Genomic DNA, 24665 nt, shown 5'->3' with positions numbered 1-24665 from the left:
CAAAAAGACTGTAATAACAGAGTCTCCATGCTCATGCTGCATTGATATGCTTTCCTAATTGTGAAAATGGAGTGGTGAATATGGCTATTTGACAGTCAACATCGATTCCAACACCGTGTGGCATATACCCCTTCAGAAGTTGACACTACATTCCCTAAATGTCCTTGCAGCCAAAATTCCAGATGAGAATTCAGTTAAACTAATAGATGCAGTTATGTGAGATTTGGAATTTAGATGTGGCAAACACAGTTGTGGAGATATTGTAGAGACTAGAATTTTGTAGCAGGTTTGGGGTCTAGTTGCTAGCTGCATGGAAACTGAGAGGAGGTGGAGTAGTGGTAATCGTGGTTTCTTTATCTTTGGATAACATCTTTGGTGGCAAATTTGTAGAGTGAGTGATTTCAGTGGGACCCCACTTATTCCCACTTTAGCAACAGTGGAAGCTGCCCTGTGGGGCAATCTCCTCCTTCTATTGTTCTGGGAAATATTCCCAGAGCCCAAGCCTAGTGGCTACTCCTCCAGTGTTTCCAACAATTTAATATGCAGTTAATTTTTTTATTTTTAACTGGGCAGGCACTGGGAAATGAACCCAGGTCTCTGGCATGGCAGGTGAGAACTCTGCCACTGAACCACCACTGCCCACCCTGCACTTAATTGTTTATATTAAATCTTTTCATGCTTAAAATAGTGAGAATGGTTTCAATTTGCTGGGACTCAATCTTTATATATATATGTGTGTGTGTGTGTGTGTGTATATATATATACATATATACTATATATGTATACCATATATATATATAGTAAATCATTTAACAAGACTGGGTCTCAAATCATCATCAGTGTAATAAAATGGTTACACCTCTAGAATTCTACTTGTGATTCTTCATTTGTGCAGTTTGTCTAACATCTCTATATTTTAATCTTGCTTCCGTTTATAATCTGTCTTCTACTTTGCATTTCCATATAACTGCTTCACTAAAATCATCTATTAATATATTATTCACAAGTGCATAGGGCATGTACAAGGTAGACACAAGCCTTCATTCATTCATCTAATAAATGCATGTTGAGGACCTACTATGTTTCAGGTGCTACTAAATAATAGGCAAAACATTTCTGGAAGTACATTGTATCTTTGACTGGTTTGAATTTAATAATAATTTTCACTCTCCAACCTGTAGATACTCCTTCCCATCTTCAACTTTCCATATTTCAATCACTATACTGCTTTATTGCAGAGATTGACCTAATTTATATCAAGAGTTATTTTCCCTTCTTTCTAGACACCGTCCCTACTTGTCTAGCACGTTTTGCTTTCCTCAACAGAGTGAATTATCACACATTCTTTTTACTGATAACATCTTTCAATCCACATCTTTCCAGTCTAAATTTTCCTTATTTCTCTCTCTACGTGGTCCTTTGCCGAGCCCTGTTTCCCTCACCAACCGGCTGAGAATCACTCAGGTCTTTTGCATTTCAAACTAATTCCCTTGGACATTCAATTCTAAGATTTTTGACTCAGTTATATATTCTGAGTTACAGGTTATTTTACATTGGTGCTTGACTATATTATTATTATTATTCTCAAATCATTAGCCTAGCTCAATTTTATTTTTATTCAACAACCTTTTTGTAATTCTTTTCCAGACAACCAAAAGTCTGAAGTAGTTTTTTTCTCTTTATTTCATCAGGATGTAACCAAATTCTGGTAATTCTTCTTACACAAAATTCTTAGGCTTGCCAGCCTGCATCCTGTATCATATTTTAGATCATATAACTGAACTGTGTCTTCTCTTCACCCGTCTTCCATCTTCTGCATTGATTTTATGTTCAACCACTTAAATGATCTACTTAAGCAATTCCCAACCCCACTCTAATTTGTCTGACAAACTTTTGATAGTGCAAATTTCCTTTCTTCATTAAATCTAAACCTTTTGACACTGAGCAAACATTTCACTATCCAAATGATATATATCCTATTTACCTTAGTTTTATAGTTTCCTGCAGAATAGTTAAACTAATTATTTTTCATTACAGAGTCTACTTTGCCATTTTACTTATGTCAGCAGTCTAGAATGTTGTCTACCTAAACAAAACTACATCTTGAAAATCTGTAAGGAAACTGTTCAAAGTCTTCTCTACTTTAAGATGCTACCTTATGTCATGTCATCTGTCTGTAATCAATATATTCAGCACTCCAAGCAGAGTTTCTCCTAACATTTTTAAAGCTAAAAATACAAATAAAAGTGCCAAGAGGTAAATCCATTGAATATGTTTTCATGGGTTTTATTTTTCCTCTTGTTTTGGGATCCAATGTGTAAAACAGTGAAAAAATATATAAGAATGAAAAAGGAAAAACATAACTACCTAATGGCCACTAATGTTTCTAATAGCACTAGAAATGATAATATCAAAGAAAAACTGGAGCGAAAATATACATACACTAGTAGGCATACCGTTAAATAAATTGCATCTTACCATAATAGACAGATGAATACACCTTTTCATTGTATTTTACATAAGAAACTACATATATATACATATATATATTCTAGTATACAAATATACAAGCAGTATACAATGTAGCTAAAATGTTCTAAGAACTTAGCATTATTCAGCCAGCAGTAAAAATCTAATTTAAGGTAACTATAATCGCTAAGATTACCACAAAAAGAACAGCAAAAGAACATTTAGCCAACAAACCAATAGCTAGGAAGAAATGGAATAAAATAAATATTTGATTAACCCAAAGGACACAATATAGGAGACAAAAAGTAGCATATGCTAGTGGGATAAATACAAAATAAGTAAAATGGTAGATTAAAACCCAAATATATCAGCGCTAACATTAAATATAAATAGACTACATAATTTAATTAAAAATAGAGTCTGTCCTAGTGAATACAGAATAAAATTATTCGCTCTTACAAGAGATCGATTTTAAATACGAGAAAGATTCAAAATAGAAGCATTCAAATTAATTCAAATCTTCAAAAGCATGAAAAATGTGTATCAATGCAAAAACTAACCAAATTATAGATATAGGTGTGCTAATATCAGACTAATAAAAGACTACTTTAATATAAAAATGTAGAGAGGCTAAATTTCTCTGCATAGAATATATACCAAATGATCTCAGCATTCACTCTTTCCAAGTGAAATCTGAAAACTTCATCAATATTGAATATTTGATGAATCATTAAACAAGCAAGTCACATCTAATTTCAAAGGATGGTATGATTCAGAATAGATTCTTTAACATAGTGGAATTGTTCCATGACCAAAAACATGAGATATCTATAAAGTGCATAAATATTTTGAAATTAAGAACTATAGTTCTAAACCAGTAGTTTTAAAATCACAGTGGAAAAATATTTTGAACTAACTGATACTAAAATGTACCATATTGAAACTCATGGAAATCAATTAAAATTCATTGAGCTGAAAACTTGAGATTTTTAAACTTTTTGTACATATATATATATATACACCATATCTCAAGAAAATGTATATACCATAAATCAAGAAAAATCACAAAAAAGCACACAAAAAATTAAAATATAAATCTATTGTATCATATGCCAATGCCCTTGTTTGACACATCAGCATAGAAATATTAAACTTTGTATATCATAAACATTTCAGAAGGAAGAAGCGATTTAAATTGATGAAAATAATGTATGCAAGTGTGACAAAAGGCCTACCCCAAAGACTGCCTTCTCTCCTCTCAAAACAGTGATTTGAAAACAAAAACACTGTAAATAACTCCACAAAATTTACGTCCTAGTTGTGGAACGTCTGCTTAATGCAAGCATAGCAAGAGTATACAGGGCATTTGTCAAATTTTTGCCAAAGAATACTTATGAGGTCACTCTTCAAATCCATATTCCCGACATGATATAAACTAGTTTGGTATTTACGTACGTTGGTCACTCCTTTAGTACACTTTATAGGTCTTTAAACAAAACCAGCTGCATACTAGTTAACCTTAAGAAAAAAAAGAAATACAGTTTCTCTGTAACATTTCAGTGTGCATAAGAACCAATTAATTCTTAGGGATTGCACCCAGACATTTTACTTCCCTAAGTTCCAAGTGGAGCCCTGGAATCTGCATTTCAAGAAGCACCTCAGGAGATGCTAATCAGGTGTTTGGGTTCTACATTTACATCTACAACTCTATGCTATAATATGATCCATTCATTTTCAGTTGACCTGTTTATTTGTAAAATGTGATGGCTCTTTCCATGTCATAGAGGATGATATAACCTAATCCAATAAATAATAACATTAATATGCTCTTATCTTTCAAAAAACTGTAATCTATTTTTGCTATTTAGAGTTCATTTTTCTCAATTACTCAGTGTAGTGACATTAACCTAAAAAATAACCCAAGAAAGGAAGTAACTGAAGTGCTTTCTGTATTAGTTAGGAATTATAAAGCACATAAAATGATTCCTCACAAAATACAATGTTAAGTTAAGAGAGATACCTCAGTCTTGGATGTCTCAGTCATCTGAGCCTGTTAAAATATAAATTTAGGGCTGAATTCAACCATTTTAAAGGCCAAAGGCATTATTAAAATATAGGGAGAGATTATAAAATGATGAAGTGAACTTAGCTAGGCTGAGTGAAAATCGGAGGGCACAAAGTCTTCTAAAACAAACAAAAAAATAGAAAAAAAAAAGAAAACAGGAATGGAATAAAGAAAAATCTGAGAAAATATTGAAAAGCAGTTAGAGAGGAATAAACAATCTGTATCCTTAAAATGGGATAGTGATCAGAGTAAAATCAAAGTGAAAGAGCAAAATCTGTTTAAGAATCCATGCAGAAGAGATGATAGAAAGTAGAAAATACCACATCCAACAAAATTAATTTTACAATTGACAAAATAATTTCTTGAATAAGGAATTAAGAACAACAAATTAACAGTGGCCCAGGTGAGCATTTTGGCTCATTTTAGGAGCCTTGAGAAATCCCTTGATTTGTTTCTTCTGTACGTATATAAAATGGAAACAACACCTATGAAACCCATCCCGGACCCATGGTATTATTGTGAAAATAATGAATTAAGGTTCATGAACTGTTTTCAGTTCCTCAAGATATAATATATATGGAATTCAGATTTGTATACTTTACATTAATTAATTACATTGTATGATTAACATTTGAACAACATTTAGTATCATGGCTTTGCATGTGCAATTAAAGTTAAACGAATACTGTAGTGGAAATGTAATATGAAGGAAAGGCCAGGGAAATATATATAGTCAAAACTTTCATGTCAAAACTTGAGTTTTAAGTTTTATATATGGCAAAATTTTTAGTGGAAGAAGACAATTACTTTTTTCACCCAGATACTGAATAGTATTTGCATTTGAAGACACTAGAAATATTTACATCTTGTTTGGTTTAATAAAAATATTTTTGAGGATATGACAGCAATGCTAATGTAGTGCCTACTACCTATTAAAATGCTTATTGAATGAATAGACCCTCATTACTAAGGTCTGAATATGCATCACCAATTTAATATAATCCAATTTAATATAATAAATAAACATATTATTAGTGATTTATCACTATGGTTAAAAATAAAATAACTTTTTATCTTTAAGAAGCTGCCAAAATTAGTAAACTATACTCCATGTGATTAAGTATTTTATAATCATTAGAATTAATTTATACATAATGCACCTTTTTTATTATACAATATTAGGGAGAATTGTTCTAAAGTAAGGTGGACAGAAAGATGGAGCAAATCATTATCCCATCTCCCTATGTAGAAAGGAAATTATGGCTTGCTAACTGTACAAGTCTGCTGAAGGTGGAGGATCACAGTTCTAATTTTTCCAATCCTTTTTTCCATTAAGATAAGACTATCTTGTTATGGAAATCGCTCTTCTTACTTTGCTGTCATTTGCCTTATAGAGTCCATGCCTCTATAGAGTCCATGTTTGTAATAATCCTAGCACAATGCCTTTCACATTATAATAGATTTGTTTTTCATGGAACCTCCTACCTCCTGACAGTGACCAAAAATGCAATCATGAAGAACCTTAAATCAAGCAATATAGCATCATACTGAAAATTATATGGACCATCAACCTGAAAAACCATGGTATCACAGATTCTAAAGGAGTTCTACAAGAGATCGAATGGAAATTTCTTTTTAGTGGCTCTTGTTTTCTTAATTTTTACCTCCTTGACATAGCAAAAAATCTGGCACAAGTAGACTTATTTGTTAGCATATCCTCAAGTAAAGACATTATTCACAAGAAACAGAATAATAAATGCTATTTGTTGTAATTGACAATTTTACACAAATGAATGCACGTTATTCAAGAGAAAGAAGACCTTCAGCACTTTTCTGCATTATGGAAATAAACGCACATGCTATGGTGGCTAATTTCATAGGTCGACCTGGATAGGTGATAACGTCCAGTTGTTTGGTCAAACAAGCTCTGGCCTGATTTTTACTGTGAGGGTATTTCGTAGATGGATTTAAATTATCAGTCAGTTGGTTGCTTCTATGACTGATTACATCTACAATCAACAAAAGAGATTGCCTTCAGCAGTAAGAGAAGCCTCTTCATCCAATCAGTGGGAGGCCTTTAAGCAAGCACTGAAAATTTCAGCATACAAAAGAGAAAAAAATTATCTCTATCACAGCCAGCCAGCTTCCCTAGGAATGCATCACCTTCATTGGAGTGCCCAACTTGATAGTTTCTCCTTTGGAATTCAACTTCACCTTTATCAAGTTTCCAACTTGCAGCCTGCCCTATGGAATTTGGGTTTGCTAATTCCCACAGTCACATGAGCCAATTCCTATAATAAATTTCTTAATATTTACAAATATGTAGACATACATACATGTGTATCTATCTACCTATCTATCTAATCTCCTGTTGGTTTGGTTTCTAGAAGAACCCTAATACACACTCATAGATAAACACACAAAGCAGATTAAAAGGCAATGCAAAATATGTTGCCTATTGGCACTACGAAGCCTTTCATAGCTGAAGTGTTTTTATTCTGTCATATTTCATGTAGACAAGTGCATAATAAAAATTTGCTGATCAAACTATTCTTTCAAAATATACTTTAAATATTTCCATGAATAAATAGCTCTTATTTCCTCTCTTTGGTATGAAGCAAACATATTGTACATTTACTGCAATAAAGGATTTTTATTAATTTTCCCTTATTTTATTTTTCCTATATAGTATATGTGACTTATTACAGATTAGAATTTTGATACGTTCAATTTTTAGAAGTAATCAATGGTTCTCAAACTGCTCTGAAGTTTCCTTCTCCATCTCAGGGATTCTCTCAGGGTCCTGAGAGTGAGTGGGAGATAGGACAGAAAGAGAAGGACTTTGCCTCCCTTCTAACCCAGTTTTAACCAGAACAGCACTTCTTGATGACATTTTATGAGTTTGTGTTTCCAGGTAAGGATATTAAGTAAACAAGGGATATTGTGTGTGTGTGCTTTCATTCCCTTTATTTCACCCTTTTCTCAAGCTTTTGCTTTACCAACTTTCTTCATCAGCCAACTGAAAATTATATTATCTCACACAGCTGTTATGCAAAAAAATGAGATGATGTATTACACATTCTCATATTTAATACATATATACACAGACATATATGATGATATGTCTTAGAAAATGTGGAGGGAGCCAACCATATGTGTCTTATTGACATGAAAATAGTATCAGATTCTTAAACAAGAGAGGCAAAGTGTTTAATTGATTAGCAAGATGTTGTCACTATCTTCAGACTGAAAATATATTTTCTACAGGATTTAAGGTTATTGATTTCTAATTTTGTACTTATGGAGATTTGTAAAGTGACATCATTGCATTTTATCACACTAAAATTCCAATTGATATCTTAGGTCTTGATACCTCTTATATATGCTCAATCTTTCTTTGGTTACTATGCTCCCTTGGTCACCTCCCAGTCCCCACAACTTTCATTCTTGTGACCTGCAGTAGTTAGGTTCAGGTGTCAACTTGACCAGGGATGATGCCCAGTTGTTCTGTTGTGGACTTACATTATCAGCATGTAAAATTCATCTATGCCTGCAGACAGTTAAGGGGCCTTCTGCCATGAATGAGGCTTGAAAGGAGGAGTCAGAAGAGAGAAACTCAGAGCTGGCTCAGACCCAAATATTTGGAGATATAGAAAGGAACCAGCCCCCTGGGAAAGCCATTGAACCTAGAAGCCAGGAGAGAAGCTCAGCAGATATCACCTTCCCAAATTAGTAAATTTGTAACTAAATGAATCCCCTTTATAAAAGCCATTCCATCTCTGGTGCCTTGCATTCCAGCAGAATTAGCAAACCAAAACAGATTTTGGCACTAGAGGACTAGGGTGCGTTTTCAAATACAAAACATGTTGGAATGGCTTTTTAAATGGAAAAGGGGAGGATTCTGGAAAAATTGTGAGGAGCTTGATAGAGAAAGCCTAGATTGCTTTGAAGAGACTGTTGGTAGAAATATGGACTTGAAAGATACTTCTATGAGGTCTTGGATGGAAATGAAAAGTGCGTCATTGCAGATTGGAAGGACAGCGACCTTTGTTTTTAAGTGGCAGAAAGTTTGGCAAAAGTGAATCCTGGTGCTAGTTAGAAGGGACAAATTTAATGTGATGATTTGGGATACCTGACTGAGGAAAATTACAAGCTAAATGTTGAAGATGCAGCCTGGATTCTCCTTGAGCTCATAGTAAAATGTGACAAGAAAGAGATAGTCTGACGACTGAACTTTTGGGTAAAAAGAAACCAGAAATTGATGGTCTGGAAAATTCTGAGCTTCCAGAAAGTAAGACTTCAGAGACTAGTGCCCCATGTGAGAGTTTAACCAAACATAAGTCATTACAGGACAAGCAAGGATAGGAGATGGAGTTATCCAGAAATGATTGGTGGATGGTCCTATTATCTGATGGCTTTGTTCCTTGCACACTGCATGCCAAGTCAACAAATGTTTTATGAGACATGTAACAGTGACAAAAAGACAAACAACTTCATTTAAAAATGGGCAAAAGACTTGATTATTAAACCCTTATCAGATATGTGGTTTCCAAATATTTTCTCCTATTGAGTAAGTTGTCTTTCTAGTTTCATGCTAAATCCTTTGATGACCAAAAGTTTTGATGTGGTCCATTTAATCTATTTTTCTTTGTTACTCACACTTTGGGTGTAAACTCTAAGAAACCACTACCTAACACAAGGTCCTGATGATGCTTCCTTATGCCTTCTTCTAGGAGTTTAAAGTTTTGATTCTTATATTTAGGTCTTTTATTTTGAATTCATTTTTGTATATGATGTGAGGTAAGGATTCATAATCATTCTTTTGCACATGGATATCCTGTTTTCCCAGCACCGTTTGTTGAAGAGATTTTCACAATTGAGTGCTCTCAATTGGTACCCTTGTCAAAAAGTATTTGGCCATAAATGTGAGAATTGATTTCTGAGCTCTCAATTTGATTCCATTTGTCTGTGGGTGTGTCCTTGTGCAAGGACCTTTTTTTTTTTTAATTACTGTGGATTTGCAATAAGTTTTAAGATAGGGTACTGAGAGTCATCCAACTCATTCAGAATTGGACCACATCCAATTCTTTCTCAGGATGGCTTTTACTATTCAGGATCCCTTATACGCATCCATATACATTTGATCATTGACTTTTTCATGTGCAAAAAGGCTATAGGAATTCTGCTTTGGGATCGTATTGAATTTACAAATTGATTTGGGTAGTACTGACATCTTAACAATATTTAATCTTCCAATCCATGAATACTGAAAATCCTTCTATTTATTTAGGTCTTCCTTTATTTCTTTTATGTATACAGGTCCTTTATATCATTGGTTATATTTACTCCCACTTAATTGATTCTGTCTGTTGCTATTGTAAATGGATGCTTTTCTTGATTTCTTCAGGTTGTTCATTACTAGTATATAGAAACATTCTTGATTTTGGGGTGTTGATCTAATGCCCCATTCCTTTGTTGAGTGCATTTATTAGTGCCAATAGGTTTGTTGTGAATTTTTCAGGATTTTCTATATATATATAAAATCATGTCCTCGGCAAATAAAGAAAGTTTTACATCTTCCTTCTAATTGGAATTTTTGGGTGTTGATCTAATGCCCCATCCCTTTGTTGAGTGCATTTATTAGAGTTAATAGGTTTGTTGTGAATTTTTCAGGATTTTCTATATATATAGAATCATATCCTCGGCAATTGAAGAAAGTTTTACATCTTCCTTCTAATTGGATGCCTTTGATTTCTATCTTCTGCTTTATTGCTTCAGCTAGAACTTCCAGTACAGTGTTGAATAATCGTGGTGACCGTGGGCTTCACATTCATAAAGGACACTGGTCTGTAATTTCTTTTCTAACGGTATCTTTCTCTGGACTTGACATTATGATGATGTTTGCCTCATAGAATAAGTTGGAGGGTCTTCCCGTTTCTTCAATTTTTTGGAAGAGCTTGTGCAAGATTGGTGTTAATTTTCTTGGAATGTTTGTCAAAATTTGTCTGTGAAGCCATCTGGTCCTGAACATTTCTTTGTTTGGAGGCTTTTGATTTCCGATTCACTCTTCTTACTAGTCATTGGTCTGTTGAGAACTTTTATTTCTTCTTGAGTAAGTATAGGTAGTTTATGTGTTTCTTAGAATTTTTCTATTTCATGTAGGTTATCTAATTTGTTGGTATATAGTTGTTCATTGTATTCTCTTATAATCTTTTTTATTTATGTTGGGTTAGTAGTAATGTCCCCGTTTCATTTTTTATTTTAGTTAATTGTTTCTTCTCTTTTTCTTTATCAATCTAGCTAAAGTATGTCCATTTTATTAATCTTTTCACAGAAATAATTTTTCATTTTGTTGTTACTCTATTATTTTTTATATTCTCTATTTTATTTTTCTCCTCTCTAATCTTTTTTATTTCCTTCCTTCTGTTCATCTTAGGTTTGGTTTGTTTTACTTTTTTCTAAATGCTCCAGTGGTAGGTTAGGTCTCTTCTTTGACATTTTTATTCTTTTTAAACATAAGCATTTAGAACTATTAATTTCCCTCTCATCTCTACCTTTGCTGTATCCCATAAGTTTTGGAATGTTGTATTTCTATTTTCATTTGCCTTAAGATATTTCCTCACTTCCCTTGAGATTTCTTCTTTGAACCATTGATAGTTGAATAGTCTGTTGTTTAATTCTCACATATTTGTGAATTTTCTTCATTGTATCTGAAAAGATACTTTGTATTTTTCTGCCTTTGGTATCCAGAATAGATAGCAAACTAACTTTCTTTCTTTTTGGCAAATGAATCTGTTTAATTTATTTAAAATTTTCTACTTGGAATTTGCCATCTTTAGAAAAAGCTTCATTTCAGAATGAAAAGGTAAAATTATATTATCAGTGAGAAGTTTTGTCAAAACAGGGTAAGAGATGAGTATTACTGGGTACTATCAAATAGACATAAAAGGTATCTGTACTCATTCGTTCCCTGTACATACACAGGATTAAGAATGAAGAAATGAAAAATTACAGTAGCACAATAAATTTACAATCCTTAATTACGATTCTAAGTGTCAAACTTGTTATAAAAATTTAGGTTGGTTATTTACATGTTGGTACTTACAGCATTTTAACTCTTCAGATGTTATGTGTTTAACATTAAATAGACAGAAACTTTTACATACACAATGACATATTTAGCAACATTCAAAAAGCATTATAAAACAAACATATATATATATACACATATAGATTTAATGTAAAATAATATTCCTAAATGTCAATATGCATGCTAAAATATATATTCTCATTTTTGTGTATGTTAATATAGCCAAGTCTATATACACTATTAAGTTCTTAATTGAATCTCTGAAATTTCATTAACATAAATGAATACCTATATTTAAACTTTAATAAACAGGAATTGAGACTCATAGCTTTTTGAAATATGTTGAATTCAGTGTTATTCGCAAAGCCATTGGATTTGAAGTCAATGGTTCCAACTCAGAGACAGTGGGTATCTGAAACCAGGGATGTGGTGGTTTGAAACTGAATGTACCTCAGAAAAACATGTTCTTAAATCGAATCCATTCTTGTGGGTGTGAACCTACTGTAAGCAGGACCTTTTGATAAGGATACTTCATTAAACAAGTGTGGCCACCCCAATCAGCATGGGTTTTAACCATATAACTGAAATCCTTTATAAGCAGAATGAAATTCATAAATTCATACAGATAGAGAAAGCCACAAAAGAAGCAGTCAGAACTGAAAGTGAATCCAATAGGAAGACATAGAAATTCTAAATCTTCATTTAACTAATTATATAAATTTAAAATATATAAAGCAGAAATTGACAGACCTAAAATGAGAAAAAAGTCCATAATCATAACTGGAGATCTTAACACAACTAATCCTAACTAAAGAATGGTTTAAAAAAATATATCAGCATATAGTTAAATGATATGAACAACACCATGAACAAATTTCATTTGGTAAAAAGTCCAACAATGACAGAATTTACATTCTTTTCAAGTGATCTGGTAACATTTATCTATTTTGGGGCCATTATATTTTATGCCGGGCCATAATGCAAACTGGAACAAATTTCAAAGAACTGAAGTCACTCAGTGTTTTCTCATCACAATAGAATTAAGTGAGAAATCAAAACAAAAAGATAATTATAAAATTTTCATATGTGGAGTTAAGCAATACGCTCAGTCCATGAGTTAAAGAAGACAACACAGGGAAAATTAGAAAGTATTTTGAACTGAATAATAGCATGTCAGAACTTGGGGGAAACACGGATGACTGTACTTAAATGAAAAGTTTACAACTTTGAACAGCTATATGAGGATTAGAAAAAGGGTGAATATCAATCTCCTAAGTATTCATCCCAAAAAGTTAGAAAAGGAAAAATGTAATTAAACTAGGTGAAATAATAAAGAGAAAAGCAGAGATATAATAGAAGCAAATATACAATGGAAAAATTCAACATAGTAAAAAATTGCATCTATGTAAAAAACTGTATAATAACAAAAGGCTTCCACAACTACTGATCAGAAAGAGACAAGGTACAAATTACCAACATAAGAAATGAAAAAGGGAGTATTAATATAGATTCTAAATTTTTCTAAAAGTTGTGGCCAACTGTATGCCAGTACAGTTTAAAATGTACAAGAAATTATTAAATTTCTTTTAAAACACAGCTGACCAAGAATGATAAAAAAAGAAATAGAAAATATAAATTGTACTATGAACTATTAAGGAAGTTGAATTTGTAATTACAAGCCTTCTCAAAAATTCAAAGGATTATAATGACAAACTATGAGAATTAATAAATGAATTTAGCAAGGAAGAGAGCTATAAAGCCAATATAGACATGTTTTTCTATATTTAAAAGCATGCAAATTAATTTTTAAAAAATAGAAATCATACTTCCTTCAGCAGCACATATATTAAAAATTCAGAGATGTTAAAATGGGCCATGAGCAAGGATGACATGCAAATTCGTGAAGCATTCCATAATTTTCTAAATTCTGAGATGCCGAACTCTTTGTGTATAACCCGGTCTTTCCCTATAACTTTGGGTATTTGTATGATGCCTGAGACTCAAAGTTATAGTTCTACAGCTATGAAAGTCAGCATTACCCTATACTGATAAAAACTGATAAAAACACTGAAAAAGTAATCAGACTTCAATTAGAGATATAAATAAAGCTGATCCAGGCAAGATTAAGATAAATCAGACCAACGGGTAAAGGATGATATTGACTGGATTTTAAAACTTCAACTTCATTGTGAGACCAAAGGAAGAGACATTGATTTCATGCAAAATTTATATTTTCTTTTGGTCTATTTGAATGCCGTAATTACATGGAACCTTGACTAGGACGTGAGATCTTGTTGGTTTGTACAGGTTAGTATGATGCCTGGATACATTCCAGAGCCATCTGGGCAGAAGATAAAAAAGAATTTGCAAAGTCATCTTGAGGGACTGGGGAAAAAGCTGGAAATATTAAACTTCCCCACCTGGGGAAGACTTGATATTCTCACAAGCATTGGGGATTACCAATTTAATAGGCCAAGCCCTCAATCTTGGGGCTTGCCCTTATGAAACTTATTCCAGAAAAGGAGAAACTAAGTTTACTTATATTTATGCCCAAGTTGCCCCCCCGCCCAGAACCTCTTTTGTTGCTCAGATGTGGCACCTCTCTCTCTAAGCCAACTCTGCAGGTGAACTCACTGCCCTCCCCACCTACATGGGAGATGACTCCTTGGGGTGTAAATCTCCTGGCAATGTGAGACACGACTCTTCAGGATGAGTCTGGCCCTGGTATTATGGGAATGAGAAAGCCTTCTTGACCAAAAGGGGAAGAGAAATGAGAAAAAAGAAAGTGTCAGGGTCTGAAAGATTTCAAATAGCTGAGAAGTCATTCTGGAGGTTATTCTTATGCATTATGTAGATTTCCCTTTTCAGTTTCTGGTGTATTGGAGTAGCTAGAGGGAAATACTTGAAACTGTTGAACTGTAATCCAGTAGCCTCGATTATTACAGATGACTGTATAACTATAGCTTTTAAGGTGTGACTGCGTGATTGTGAAAACTTTGAGGTTGGCAGGCCCTTTATCGAGTATTTGGACAGGTGAGTAAGAAAGAAAAAAAAAGAAAAGAAATGATAGTGGGGCATAAGGGGTATGGGATGTTTGGATGTTCTTTTTACTTTTATTCTTATTTATATTTTAATTTTGGGGAGTAATGAAAAATTTCAAAAATCAAATTGTGATGGTAAATACACCGCTCTATGATGAAAAAGGTAGAAATTACAATTGCATCACAAAACATCAGATAACTAGAAATAAACCTAAAAATATGCAACACTCGTCCAATGAAAATTATAACATTGTAAGAAAATAAGAAACAGTTAAATAAGCAGAGAGATAAACTGTTTTTGGAAGACTCATTCTTTTAAAAATGCTAATTTTACAAAATTGGATTATAGATTTGATGTAATGCCAATCAAAAACTTATTAAGTGTAGTGTGTGTTGTGTGTGTGTGTGTGTGTGTGTGTAATCTGGAGAGCATTTTTTTTAGTTACATGGAAATGCAAAGAATTAAAAACAACCAAGGCAATCTCAAAAAAAAAAGTACAGATTTAGGCTATTTATACCACCACATATAAAGATATATTATAGTTAAGCTAAAGTAATTAGGACAATGCAATATTGATGCAAAGACTAACAAAGAGACCAATGGAAGAGAATGAAGAGAACAGAATCCAGAACACATCTGGTCACCTAAAAAATAAGAGAGGCAGAACTGAAGAGGTATGGGGACAGGATGATTTTTCTGGTAAATGGGGTTGAGTCAACTGGATATCCATATTAAAAAATACAATCTTGAGCTAAACCTCATGCCAAACACAAAGGTCACTTCTACATGGTTTGTCGATATAAATATTAAGGAAAGTACACATATCTGAATTAAAACTCATATAAATCAATAATAAATCATACATACAAATTGGAAAATGCACAAAAGACTTGAACAGGCAATGCACCAAATATGATATTCAAATGGTCAATAAACATATGATGAGATGTTCAACCTGAACTGTCACAAAGGAAATACAGATGTTCAACCTAGGTAGCCATAGGGAAAACACTAATAGAAATCACAATCAGATATTACTATATACTTCCCAGGTTGACTAAAAATAAAATAACAACAACAATATACGATGTTGATGAGGATGAGAAACAGCTCGGCTTCTCATACACTTTTGATTACAGCATCTATTGATAAAACCACTTTAAAAACTGGAAATATCCAGACAGCCTTTCAGGCGTCCCGTAGCTTCCGTTGGGTCAGCGCCATGAGGGACCCGCCGCGACCCTTGGTCATAGTCACGCGGCCAGCTGTGCCCCGGAGTGGCAGAGCTTCATTCCGTGTCCTCCGGTTGGTGCGGGAGGGTCCGGGCACTGCCTAGACTGCGACCCCGTCGGACGCGCAGACTGAGCTGCACCCTGCGCCGCAAGTGGGTGGCGTCATGAGGCGCCTCCCCTACTTCTGCGGTGGTCAGGTGGTGCAGGGCTTAGGTCGCAGCTCCAAGCATCTCGGCATCCCTGCTGCTCACTTTCCTAAACAAGTAGTTGATAATCTTCCAACTGATCTATCCACTGGCATTTGTCATGGTTGGGCCAGGGTTGGAAGTGGAAATGCCCACACGATGGTGGTGAGCACAGGATGGAACCCACACTACAAGAATACGAAAAAGTTCATGGACACTCACATCATACACACTTTCAAAGAGGACTTCTATGGGGAAATGCTCAGTATGGCCATCTTTGGTTACTTCAGACCAGAAAAGAACTTATTTCAGCAATTCAAGGTGATATCAAAGAAGCTAAGAAACGACTTGAATTACCAAAACACTTGGAGGTAAAAGAAGACACTTTCTTCCAGGTTCCTAATAGTCATAACGACACAGTCTCATGTTGGTGATATTTTAAAAATCAGTCATTTTCCTGTAGCTGTGAATTAGTTTAAACAGTACAATGTAATTACTATATTCATGCTTCATTTGTAAATTAAACCCATCATGTCACGGTAATAAAAAGATTTCATTTAAAATTCAAGATTGTTTTTATGTAATATGTTAATTAAAAACTCAAAGCATTCTAAAAATGTACCATTTAGAAAGATCTTAAGTTTCTTATGATGGAAATAAACATATATATAATGGGTAAAAAGTTGAGATATGGCATGCTTCTTAAAATACCTGTATATATGTAGGTACTTGTATAGCATGTGCTGCTAAACAGAGAGGTTTGTAGAAGTAAATGCCTTAACAGAGGTTTGGTAATCTATTATTAACCTAAGGGGAAAAAAAATTCAGACTGTATTTTTTATAATTGTGCATTGGTAATTTTTTACATTAATATAGCTTATTACAGACATGAAGACTTACGAAATTTCATTTCAGTCATTTCCTTCATGAGGTGAAATCATTGTATTCTCTGTTCCATTTTTACATTAACCTGCCTCAATTCTAAATGGTCTTCCTCCTTCACTATATTTTTTTGTATTTTAAGTCAAAGAAAAATATGTAGTTTTCAAATCTATAGTTCTCATGTTTTGTGTTGGATAACATTTCACTCCTTAAGAGTAGATACTCTTGTTCTTCAGCATTTTTTTTTTTTTGGATGGGTTCTTTTTTCCTTTAGATAGTTGTCAGTGTCGAGGTTTTCGTTTTATTTTTTCCATTTAGATTAGCTTACAACTGTACACTCACAGGAGATTGAATCTACCTTTACCATTCCATCCTTCACTATATGAAGAGTGATGGCTATGCATATCTGCATGGTACTTTTAGAAAAAAACTGTAGTTTCTTCAAGGTTTAGTTGAACATATAGCAGTTCATTTATATATGCCAGTTTCCTAAAGAACACAAAATTCTTGGGACTCCTCTCCCTGAAAATATTTAAGAGCCAGTTCAACTATGAAAGAGCTTGAAATAAATCTTTCTCATGTTTAATTACGAGCCTGAAAAAGATCTAAACTCTACTTATGTATGGTCAATGCCAGACTAAAGAGTGCCTGTAGCCTGGGAGGAAAGCATGAAGTTCTAGTTAAATCTTTATCTCATACATTTTCCTTCCTGCTAACTCTGTGATTTTTGGCTGTTTGAGTCTTTGTTTATGTAGGGGGAAATTTGAAATTGATACTTGGGAAATTAAGGGTACAGATTGCTTTGGGCCTCTGAAATTCTACATTGTATCTTTTTTTCACTTGAGCACTGGATTTGCTGGAAAGGAGGAGCAGTATATAGAAGGTAATTTTAAAGATGAAAACAACTCATTATAAATAAATTTCCCTAATCTGCATAAATGAATTAGAATAAAGTATTTAGAAAAACATCTCAAGTCACATTATATTATCAGGAAACATGGATAAATTCAGTTGGTTGTATTTTACTTGATGGTGCATGACTTTGTGGCACAAAGCAGTATGTGACATTTTTCATTTATTTATAAAAATATTTAGAAAATATATTTTAATGTTAGAAATAAAATACTTGAACAAGAGATGCCTCAGTTATTTTATGAAGCAGAGTTAAATATCCAAAGTGTAAAGATAGATTTGTATTTACTTTGTTGACTAGTTTTCTAATTATGTCCTCATTTAAGTATATGAAAGTTCTTTGATATTTTATTGTTTCCTTGTATTTTTTGAATAGCCATTGTTTTTGAAACTCTGAGTGTCAACATTTTCAAGTTATTTTTTATGAAAAGTTTATATTTATGTATTTTAAGAAATTACAGTCATACCATTTTAATTAATCTGAATGTTTCTAGGTATTGAAATAAATCTTGACTAAGAGAAAAAAAAAACTAGAAATATCCACTAAAGCTGCACATGTGACCCAGAAATTTTACTCCTAAGTATACTTCCAACAGAACTTGGATGGACGGGCTATAGATAAATACATATGGACACATTTCACAAAAATCACTTTGTGTAAAAGAAGCCAGACACAAAAGTCTGCAGAGTATATCATTCCACTTATTGAAAGTTTCAAATTCAGGCAAAACCATCTTGTGGTGTTTTAAGCCAAAATAGTGGTGAGGGAAGTACCTGGGCTGCTGATAATGGGTGAGGTCTTGATCTAGGAGCAGACATTCCAGAAAAACATAAAGTGATATAGGTCATTCTGGGAAAACTAATGAGTCTCTCCCCAGCTAAATGAAAAATAAGCTAGAATAAACATATGACCTAATCCTTCACTTCTCTAGATAGGATATAGTACAGAGAATCAAAAATACAAAACTTTTAAACTTATAGCTATTTTAGCAGTATAAAGAAAAAAACGCACTTTTTTGTGGCAACCAGGATTTTTTTGAATCACATGGATATGCAAAGTGTCCAAACTAACCAACCTATCACATTTCTCATTGTGATAAAATTAAAAACGTTTTTATTTAATTAAAAAAACTTGAGTGGCAACATATTTGTTCTTCTGAATGTTTGGGAATTGTTCCCTCTTTTGCCAGTATAGAATTACCTATTATTATCTTCTTTCTATGCTTTGAATCATTCAAGCCAAGAGTTGTTTTTAGCATTAAGTAACTAAACCAGGAGCAAAGAAAACCAGTCTCAAGGAATTATCTCCTTCAGGACTGTACTAGAGTTATTATGCATATGAATTATTTAAAAATGTATCATTTCATGGCAAAAGGAAAGTTATAAATGGAAGCAAGCTAAAGATGTCACTACTTGTTAACTAGGCAATATGAAAGTAAACCCTTCCATAAATAGATCTTTTATATTTTTTCCTTATGCTGAATTTTCTTCCATTTCTGTTTCTTCCATCCTGTCCACGCTGGTGGATTATTTATTGCTATTTCAGTTATATATTTCAAGGGAATGAGGTGACTGATTATATTTTTACATAGTTACTTAGCTTAAAATGCTGTGAATGGAATTTGTTTTAAAATGTGGAACCTGTTACTATGACATCAAAAAAAATGACAATAATGAGGTTTAGCAAAGAAATATTCTCAACAATGCCTTTAATTTTATTGATTATAATCATTGAAGATCTCCTGTCCTTGATAAAAGCAATTACTAGCTTTAAAGTAAATACTTCTAAGACATTCCAAAAGCCACTATCTAAGCTTTATTGTTTTGGCTCTTGACTACTCAAGAAATGCCTCTCTCCCTCCCATTTTACTACATGGAAGAAGAACACCATTTATAGCTGTAGTTCTAAGCTGCTAGCCTTAAAATGTTTCCTTCCACATTATTTCTTCTTGATCTTGATCTTCTTGGCTATCTATTTTATTACCCATTCCTCCATTTTTTTCCATTTCCATCACTGTCTCATGCATCAGATTTATTTTACTAGGGACCCACAACTATGACTCAGGAAAACCAGCCTCTGGCCACCCCAGAAAATGCTCTTTTCGTCTCTCTGAGGGAAGCAAACTGGCCCAGCAACTCTGATACCACAAGGAATTGCCCAAAGACAGCCAATGCGTTTCAAGGTGTACAGTTCATTGAATTCCACAGATATTTCCTAAGTGCCTACTATGTGCCCAGCATTCTACCAGATGCTGGAAAAAAATGATGAGTAAAACAGAAAGGCTCTTGGCCCTTCAACAGCATACAACTTAATGGAAAAGACAGAGCTTAACCAAACAGCTACACCGATAGATGATTATAAACTGTGATGAATGCTGGAAAGGGAAAGCACTTGGTGCTCTCAGGGCACATAATGTTGGCCTGACCCAGTCCGCAGAGTCAGAAAAGGTTTACCCAGAGGAAATGACGTTCAGCCAAGAGCTAAAGAATAACAACTAGGCACCCATACCTGGTAGCAAATTGTATGGCATGATAAAGATTTGGGCCCATGAAAGGAGAGGTCCTCTCACCTGGATAATTATATAATTAACCAAAGGTAAAGCATGAAGAAGAATACAGGGGAATGGAATTAAAATTTATTCCAGTAAAAAGATTGTGTCATTCCAAAGAAGAAAAATAATTACTTTTACCTTGGATTTTGCCAAGAGTTTCTCTGTGCCTCCAAAAGAGAAATTTAAAAAGGACCCAAAGCCATGATTCAGATATTATGTGGCATAGCATTCTATAAGGGAAAATACAGATGACATGAGGGAAAGTTGCAAAAGTAGATATCCATTTATGTGGAGAAAAGAAATAGGACAAAAGCTATGCACCATAGAGACAGGTTTTAACAGCAATATAAGAGTGGGACGTTTAAGAGGAACATCAAAAGCAAGCCATCAGGTAATAGCTACTAGAGCTTGAAATTCTCAAATACATATGTTCAAATATATAATGTTAAATACCAGTATCAGTTTTATTGATACACATTTCAAGTTAGAACAATTTTGTTCGCATTGTGACATACAAAAGAAAAAAAATATTTACACATATGGAAGTAAAAGCATAAGTCAGTTCTTTTTCTCATTCTTGTTTTTCCTTATATTTAAACTAGAAGGTTCCCAAGATCCCCACATATTATCAAGATAGTACCTGGCATTTATTTCAATACAGATTATACTCAATTGTTCCAAAAATCCTGATACAGAAGTTCAATAAGTACCTACTGATTATAGAGGCAGAAAGATAACAGGTAAAGAGGACCTTGGAATTTAGTTCTGGCACTGTCACTTTCAAACTCCCTGAAAAGCTCTGTAAATTTCATTTTTATGAGAATGACCTGGAAAGCATGTTTAAACCAGACTGCTTAGTCCCACCCCAGAGCTTCTGGTTCAATAAGTCTGCATTTCTAACTAGTTTCTAGGTGGTTCTGAGGTTGGTAGTCTGGGGACTGTATTTGGAGCACTACAGCTCTAAGGGTATATTTCCTCATCTGCAGGATGAGGATATCACTACCTCCAAGGCCCACGTCATAAGTAACGGAGTGAAATTTTTACCTCTTTGGACAAAATGAACTGTTTTATATTGTTTTGGACTACTCTGCCAAAGATGGTATCTTAGAATGACTAGATGCCTATACTTGTTAATAAAGAGTTATTATATGACTGTGAGATAGTAATGGTCAAATATCTAGGAATTTTCCACCAGTGACATTCACTTAAATGGAATGGACAAACAGGAATTCAACTATTATTAAAGAGAGAAGAACTAGGTAGTATGTAGCTGGAACTGTTAGCATGGTCTTAAATGATGTTAACATACTAAAATGCTTCCATACCAACTGCAAATACCTGATCCTCAAATATCCCCGAAATACTGCACTCACAAAGGCAATTAAAAAGGAAATGCCTGGCACAGCAAGGGGCTCCCTCACCCTGCTTCAGGACCTCTGCCAGCATCTGTTCTGACTGGTGAGTGTCGATGGCATGTTGATTGTTAAATGATTTGAATACCACACCTGGAAAAGAGACAGGATGGAATTGCTGCTAGTTGCTTGCAGACATCTGTCCAAATCTTTCCAGTACAAATCCTAGACCTGCAGCCACAATTTGTTCTTCCTCTGTATCTTTATTCCATGTGAACTCATACAAGAAGTTTCAGGAGAATGGAGAAAGAGAATGGAGAAAGGCGAAACCCCAATACGGAAAATATGATTAAAAATTATAGGCTGTTGCAGAATAAATCTACTTGAGTATTGCTAAATTCTGCTAAAAAAAAAATTGGTTTAGAAAGACCTACCCAGGCCACTAACGGAGAAAGGACAATGCAGTCACAGAGAATGACTGAGTCTCCTTCTGCATCTCTGTTCTAGTGTTTTCCAAAGTTATGTTGCCGTCTAGTGTGCCATAGTTCCATTGCTAGCAGCTCTGCCACCTTAGGCCTCGTAGGTCTATGGCCTTGATATGCTGAGTTGCCTTGGATGTCACCAAGCATTTGACAGAAACAAGGAATTCATACTTTGGATCTGGGTCATTGTCTCTACTTAAGCTCACATAAGGGGCTTTTTCTATGTTGTTTCAGCTGAAATTTCACAGCTCCAAAACTAGGAGTCATTTACCAACAGTTGTAAACCTAAGACTCTCTGAGAATAGCAGTGCATGAACACTATGAATTCCTTCAGCTGTTCATTCCTGAATAACTTTAAGCTGAACTGACTCTTCTATAGTAATGATCAGTTGAAAGAAGCAGGCTTAGATTCATGAAAAAAACACCCTTCCAGGAAATGGCTTCTGGAAAAAAACTCTTCCTCAGATGGAATTGAAATGGATACTGTCTGAATGATTCCATCTAAATTTATTAAAATCTTACCCATATTAAAGAACTGGTATTTCTTACTGAAGTTCCTTCACTGGTTTCCATATGAAATGGTGACGCTCCTTGCAATTAATTAATTAAGACAAATCTAAGATGAGCCAGATGTTGGAATTAGGAGATGCAAGATTATATACCTTCTCAATAATATAAAGGAAAATATGTTCATAATTAATAGAAAATCTCAACAGAGAATTAAACTTAATAAATGTACAAAATAGAAATTCTAGGTCTGAAAAATACTGTAACTAAAGTTAAAAGAATCAAGTGGATAACCTAATATAGATTGGTGATAGCAGATAAAAGAGTATGAAATTGAAGATAGAATAATTAAAAGTATCCAAAATGAACAAAGAGAAAAAGGTTTAAAAAAATGAACAGAGCCTCAGTGATCTACAAAACAACAGCCAAAGGTATAAGATACATATAACTGGGCACTGAGAAAGGGAGTAGAGCAAGAGATAACAGGAAGAAAATTATGAAGAAATTATAGCCAAAAATTTCCAAAATTTGGTAGATTATATAAATTCACAAACTTAAGAAGCTCCATGAATCCCAAACAGGATAAATGGAAATAAAACCATGTATAGACATCATATAATCAAATTGTTAAAAATGGTAAATAACATAAAATCTTAAAAGTAACTAGAGAAAGACAATCCATGAGAAATGATATGAAGTTCCCTTAGCTTCTTGCCAGAAACAGTGGGAGGACAGATAGGGGAACAAAACACAAATGTTAAAAGAAAAATACTGTTGACTTTGAATTCAACATCTATTGAAAAGAACCTTCAAGATGAAGACAAAATAAGCTCCTTTTCAAAGAATAAAAATTAAGAGGATTTGTCACCAGCAGACTTATACTACAAGAAACACTAAAGGAAGTTATTTAGGCTGAAGAGGAATGAAATCTGATATAATATGAATATTCAGGAAAGAATCATGAGCAATAGAAAGAAAAGTATGTGATAAGTATAAAATATCATTTTTCACTCTTAATTTCTTCAGAATACATATTTGTATAGCAAAAAAAAATTACATATGGTGGGTTTACAGCTTGTATATAGGTAACATGTAAAACTATTACATAAAGGACAGGGGAGCAGTAACTGTGCCTATATAATTGAAAAATTCTTACATTTTATATGAATTGGCATGACATTAACTCTAAGTAAACTTGAACATTTAAGTATAAATATTATAATCCTAAGGCAGCCACTTTAATATAAGGTAAAGAGGAACAGCTAAAAAGATGATAAATAAATTAAAATAGACAAAAAATATTCAATTAAATTCTCAATTATAATTTAAAAGGTCAATTCATGAGGAACTTTTTCAAGATCTAACCTCATTAATATAAAAAGGTCAGTTCATGAGGAATTGTTTCCAAGATATAGCAATCCATGAAAAGTCCTTGCTTTTAATTACATCAAACTCATGTGTCTACTTTCACAGTTTTCATCTTTTATATGTAACATTTCTGATTTCCAACCATCCTACCAGTATACATATAGGCACATATTTACTATGAGGTTATACCACAAAGGTCATAAATTGCCATGTTTGTACTTCCTAAATAAGTCACCATACTCAGTCAGGAGATCTTACTCTTGGTACTTGCCCTAAAATCATTTACCAACCTAATTATTTCCTAAAATCCATAACTGAAATAGAGTTTCAACTCCCTGATCATTCTTTCTGTTCAAATGTATGTTTATATGTATGGATTCACACACTTGTGCATGTGCTTATTAATGCACATTCTTATTTTTAAGTAAATTATATTTAAAGGACTAAATCCCTTAGCCGATCTAAAGTATTTGATAGGTAAAATTTATCAAATATTCATAGGTTACAAAATGCTTTTCATATGAACA

General features: G+C 33.6%; 1 protein-coding gene and 1 pseudogene across 2 annotated transcripts in view; one reads left to right on the top strand and one right to left on the bottom strand.

Moving 5' to 3' along the window:
• Positions 1–24665, bottom strand: part of ADAMTS3 (ADAM metallopeptidase with thrombospondin type 1 motif 3) — a 277466-nt gene that overhangs the window by 103984 nt on the left and 148817 nt on the right. The gene's annotated exons all lie outside the window — the stretch shown is intronic.
• LOC143668545 (riboflavin kinase pseudogene) lies at positions 15997–16517 on the top strand (annotated as a pseudogene).

Source organism: Tamandua tetradactyla, chromosome 24 (assembly GCF_023851605.1).
Source record: "Tamandua tetradactyla isolate mTamTet1 chromosome 24, mTamTet1.pri, whole genome shotgun sequence".
Lineage (NCBI taxonomy): Eukaryota > Metazoa > Chordata > Mammalia > Pilosa > Myrmecophagidae > Tamandua > Tamandua tetradactyla.
Note: the sequence above shows the minus strand (reverse complement) of the source record. Positions and strands in the feature narration are given on the sequence as shown.